The sequence below is a fragment of the Drosophila albomicans genome, chromosome 4 (genome assembly GCF_009650485.2).
Source record: "Drosophila albomicans strain 15112-1751.03 chromosome 4, ASM965048v2, whole genome shotgun sequence".
NCBI lineage: Eukaryota > Metazoa > Arthropoda > Insecta > Diptera > Drosophilidae > Drosophila > Drosophila albomicans.
The window spans coordinates 1,758,271-1,763,895 of record NC_047630.2 but is presented as its reverse complement, the minus strand read 5'-3'; the positions used below and the strand labels follow the sequence as shown (position 1 = coordinate 1,763,895).

Sequence of the window (5,625 nt, the reverse complement as noted above, 5' to 3'; positions counted from 1 at the left end):
TGATTGCTCCCATAGCGAGAGTGTGAGCTTAAATTGCTTTGACAAACTCATTAATACAAGAATGCAATCTGCGCATGGACTGGGGACATATATGTCAAAATGCTCGAGAGTGCTCTGCAACTCCTTAATCGCTGCCCCTGACTCTTGTGAAATTTTGGGCAAGACATTATCTCATCTGCAGTCTTGGAATTGAGATGGCACAGTTTTTCCAACCTCGGGTTGTTGACATAAATGGCGGTGAAATCTCCTTAGAAAACTTCAGTGTCGCATAACAGTGCACTATGGGCAAAAAGTTTCGAATTGCGGCATTTTGAGTCTAGGCCAGTCGAAGCCATTTCTAAGCTGAATGTTATTAACTAATCTATTAACAATCAAATAGTGGTTTACATTTTTGCCCGATTTACGGCAAAACTCAATGGTGCAGTTGTATTTACGTTTTGTTATTTAACGTTGCCATCAAAACTTAAAGAAAGTATTTGATGTACTTATACGTTAATAATTACGAGTGGTATCGAATGTCTCCAATTTTGCATAAAGTACTGGTACATTGGCACCAAATTATGGAAACATCCGTACTTCTTCTAGGAGCTCACAGTGAAAATGCGGCAGAAGAGCGCAAAAAATTGTACAAACGCCATATGTTTTCTCATGACAGGAAAAACAGCCGCCTGAATACTATATCAGATGTGTTTAATAGAACATTAGATTTCTCTGACCCACTGCTTTCAACTATAAATCTAAAGGAACGCCAAAGATTAAACAATAAAAAAAACCTACCAAGCTCTTTTGGAATCTCCTGATATTGAGCTTCCAATAACAGGGCATTATTGTAGACAATAATAATTATCAAGTAGAAGAAGGCGGAGATAGATAGAAGGCAGAGTTCCCTGGAGTTAGAAGATGAGCTTTGTGAAGAATAAAGTATTAACTGGGCACCAAGGTATTGAGTCACAAAAGATAATATTGGGCTCTAATTAATTTTTGATTTAATTTTGCAGGGATCCAAATCAAATTTAAAATGCGAATTTGCTAAAAATATATTAATTGAATAAATTAAGTGCAATTTTATTATTTAATTATATTACATTAAAATATTTTAAGACTAATTTTTGGACAAAAAATAGAAAATTATAACCACATGCTAAGGTGGGCGGGAAGGAAGGCGTGGTCCAATTAAAAAACAAAAAAATCAAAAATTCTATCTTTATTTTTTAGGTACAAAGTTTCATGTTTCTATCTTCAAAAATGTCGCAATTTGGGACTTTTTGCCCATAGTGCAGTGGTCGTATTTGGCCCCTATGTCGCTGTCTCGTTAAAGTGCATCAGTTATTCCAGACGAAGTAGCAGAAAGCAACCAGAAATGTGTATATATCGGTTGTAGGAAACAATCATCATCGCTTAATTATTCGACTTCTAGTGTTCGGTACTCAGTTTTGGCAGATGCAGCGAGTCTTCGTTGCCATTGTTGCCCATTATTGTCTCTTAAACTTACACGCGTGAACACCTCACGTCACGCTAAAAACCAGAAGAAGGAAGAGAGAGACCAGATCTAGCAACACAGCCTCAGTTCACGAACTGAACATTTTACAAGAACTAGTATCTACCAGCACACCCCATGGTCACACCTTATAGTCTGTCGAGATGCTGCATAACTTCCTCTCTGACATTTCCAGTCTGACATATGTATACACGACCTCGTGTCTGCAATAAATATCTGTTTCATTCCAACTTTATAATTTTTATTAAATACTTTAGAAAAACTTAGCAAAATAATCTCAAATTTATATAATGTTTTTTAACATAACTTTACTATTTTCAACATGTAGGTTATTATAACATATCTCAGATTATATTCTCTTCTAAACCATTTCTTTCATTTAGATTTCCAAGCAAAAGATCATGTAAATATTTTCGAATTATACATTAATCAGTTCAAATCATCAATTCTTAATTCAAGATGCATAACTAGACTTTTATTATCCAACTTTTAAATCTAATGCCAAACACATTGGCTTCACTCATGTTTAAACAATTTAAAATTTTCCACCGCCAAAAACTTTGACTTCACATGGTTTCAAAAAATCATTAACCACAATTCGCATCCATCGCCCAACACTTGGCGGCCAATTTCCTTAATTTAATTTTGCCAATTTTAGTTTCGGTCTCACTAAAAGGAAGCAACCACAGTGGATGTAATTCTATCTTTTGGTTAAAACAAAAACGTACAAACTTTCTGCCCGTGAAGCTGCAGCCCTGATCGGCAATTAAACGTATTGGCACGGCAAAAATGTCAATCGATGATTTCATTGTGTTCAACCAAGTCTTAGCATCCAAAGAATAGGTGTGGTCCTTCCTTACAATCACTTTTTCCACTCAATTTTCCCGATAGATCTAAGTGGACGGTGTGAAAAGGAATGCCAATTTTGTTGAATTGGTTATAAATCCATTTTAGGTTTTCCTGATGTACCCTTAGAACTATTCAAGTAATGCAGTTCTCCAAAATATTCGGACATATTTTGCTATACCAGAAACCTAGTAATGACCTACACCTTGCGACCGTTTTGTATTTGATTTATAACCGACTAGCGGAACGTACGAGGTAAAAAACGAGTTATTGAATTCCTCTGGAAAACATTTGATCTAATTTCATAAGTGGTAACTAATGCCAATGGTAAATCGTCATTCTTAGTTACAATTTCTGATATTTTTGGATCCTTTTCTTGTTTCAGTCTCTCTTCTTCTCTTCTATTTTACTTGGTATTGACTTATTCTTTTGATTCTTAGATAGAAAGTCCACGTGTTTCCATGCGTACCCTCTCTGTATTAAAATTTCGAATTTAAAGAAACTCCAACAAACGATAAACCCTAGGTGACAAATCGACTTTATTTCGAGAAGATTTGATTGAATTAGTTAATAAAAATCACGAATTTTCTCCCATGCAGATAGTGACGAAAATGTTTTACCGCTTTCACGACAGCCGGCCTTTCCAATTCATAGGATATGCAAGGGAGCTAGTTGCTCTACTTAGAGCTTATGCTGTGGAAAAGAATAGCACCATACCCAATAAACCTGCCGTCGGTGTGCAGTTCAGCGAAAACTGAGGATCAAAAATAATCACGGATTCTTTTACTATGAATTTTTTCATGCTGTGTTTGCTAATCAAAACTATTCTTTTCAAATTTGGGAAAATATAGAGGCTTCATTAGTTGTGACAACCCCGGGAGAATCCTGCCTTCACTATAACTAAGCTGCAACCGATCATACGCTTCTTCCTTCGTTACTGAAACAATTAATTTATCATCCCTATTAACGATTACAAACGAATGAACAAGACTGCCAAGTGCTTTCGACAAAAGATTTCGAGTGTTGCTTTTGAAATTATATTATTTTATTATTTTTTCATTTTCGACAATTTCAGTAGGTTTCATAAACGTTCACAACCTTAGTTTGAACAATCTGAAAATTATCGTAAGAAACTTCCACTAAAAACCCATGAGCCTATATTTCTCTGCAATTACAATGTTATTTTTCATACATTTGTCTGGTACGAGTACTATATAAAAGAAAACAACCAAAACATTATTCAACTTATGCGGTACTGTATGTATTGGCATTGGATATTCCTTTTAAAAAGATAACGCTATGAATCCCCTTACCAACTAACTTATTAGCGCACAGCTCCACTCTTTTTTCCGAACGTACTTTCAATCCGGAAATCTGCACTTTTTTTGGACAATTAATGGCTGACATCTGAAGTTAAATTTGGCTTTCCATTACGAGGCTGCCTTTCCAGTTGCCGCAACCTGCACTATTATTCCAGATCTACAGTCTTGCTTTTTATAACCTAGTTTTCAACATTGATAAAATTTGAGTTCTACAGTCTTATCACGCTTGGTATCTGGATCTCAGTTTGATGTAAAAGGACACTCTTTCAGCGCTGAGAATACTTACAGCTCCGCTTGCAGTTCAGGCCGATTGTTTACATGCGTTGTGTGTACCATTCGATGCAAACGCCGGTCAAAATTAGCCATTTGCCCAAGAACCAGCGCGCTGTAGCGCTATGGCAATTTGTTCGAAATTCAAATTACTCAATTTTGTAACAGTGACGATACGCTGCAACTTGCAAAAACAGCCAAGATTTCACTATTGTTTGGACGACTGTTAAGAAGCTTTAAAATGACGGCCTTGTTAGCATTTTTGTGATAACCACTAGGCCGCTGAACCTTCCAATACTTTACTCAATGCTAATATTAGAGCGCTGTCCCTTAATGGTTTCGTTAATAGCTCGTAAAATTATTTCAACCGTAGCGCACCTCTATTTCCGCAAGCAGATCTCGCTGTTCTGTTGTAACGCGCTCACCGGTATTTGTAGCGTCTTAACGAGTTATAGAAAATTCCGGTTTTGTTGCTTTAACTACGCGAAGACATCCCTTGAAGAAGTTTGGTTAGGGCCGAATCTCATTTCTGATGTCGGAGAATTAAAGTCATCTCCTTGAGAGTCATCATTGTTGCTCACTTGATCATTCATTATGGTGTTCCGTACTCAGTTCTGGCAGATACAGCAAGTTACGCCAAAACTAGAAGAAGAAAGAGAGATAGACCAGATCTAGCAACGCATACGAAGTCGCACACAGCCTCAGTTCACGAACTGAGTCCCCATTTTACAAGAACTATTATATACTAGCACACCCCATGATCACACCTTAATGTCACATACCTATCGAGATGCTTTACTTTCTCTCCGACAAGTGTATTACTTTTCTTCTTGACAATCACTATTTCTGTGGTTAAACACAAAATGCATGATAATCTAGTTTAGTCATTTTTAATGCAACAGGATCTAGTCGTCCGAAAAATGAACTCAGAACAAGTACTACAACCCAACAAACGCACCTCAACTTAGGAAAGTTAAGTATCACTCTCCAAGGAGGTCAAATAATCTGACCAGCTGGCAAATGATTCTAAAACGGAAAAAGTACCAGATGTAACGCTTCTATTTATGTAATTTTCATGAGACCGAACTACCATCTGACCAAAAGTAATACAGTCAATTATATCTGTATTTATCGCAGACATCACAACACTAGTTTCGACCGCAACAAGCTTTTCAACATAGACATGTAGGCCCTTCAGCCCCAAACCCAGAACCAAGATCAGTCCCAATTAAAGTCGATGGTTCCATTCGATCTGCTGGAGTCATTTATATGAACAAACGTCCACCTCGCACATCGCAATTACTTCTAAAAATTCAAAGACATTTCCATATTAACATTGATCAGCTAGAATATAACGCCCAAAAGATAGAAGCGATAGATATATCAGACATAAACTATTTAATTTAAATAGTTACTCCAAATGAGTAACTTTTTTAGAGAACTTCGTTGCATGTCAAATAGCAATTACGCATCATCATTTGTTGAACCTATTGAGTCTTAACAACATTCTAATCCGACTTTTCCTTATGCCGACTTTAAAAAATTTTCAAGGTATCCGGAAAATGATACGATAAAGCATTAAGTATCTCAGAAAAAACAACTACCAGCTCAGTCCGTCAACAATTTAAAAAAAAATGTATAATCAACAAATAAGAAAGCTACAGTCGAATGTGTACGACTGTGAGATAC

The 5,625-nt window shown here is 36.4% G+C and overlaps 1 long non-coding RNA gene across 1 annotated transcript; it reads left to right on the top strand.

Annotated features, from left to right (window-relative positions):
- The first annotated feature begins 1,694 nt into the window (after nucleotides 1–1,694).
- Nucleotides 1,695–3,049, top strand: LOC127565782 (uncharacterized). The gene is made up of 4 exons (XR_007955172.1): nucleotides 1,695–1,822; nucleotides 1,882–1,901; nucleotides 2,785–2,869; nucleotides 2,944–3,049. It is a non-coding gene; the product is annotated as an uncharacterized LOC127565782 (long non-coding RNA).
- Nucleotides 3,050–5,625: the final 2,576 nt, after the last annotated feature.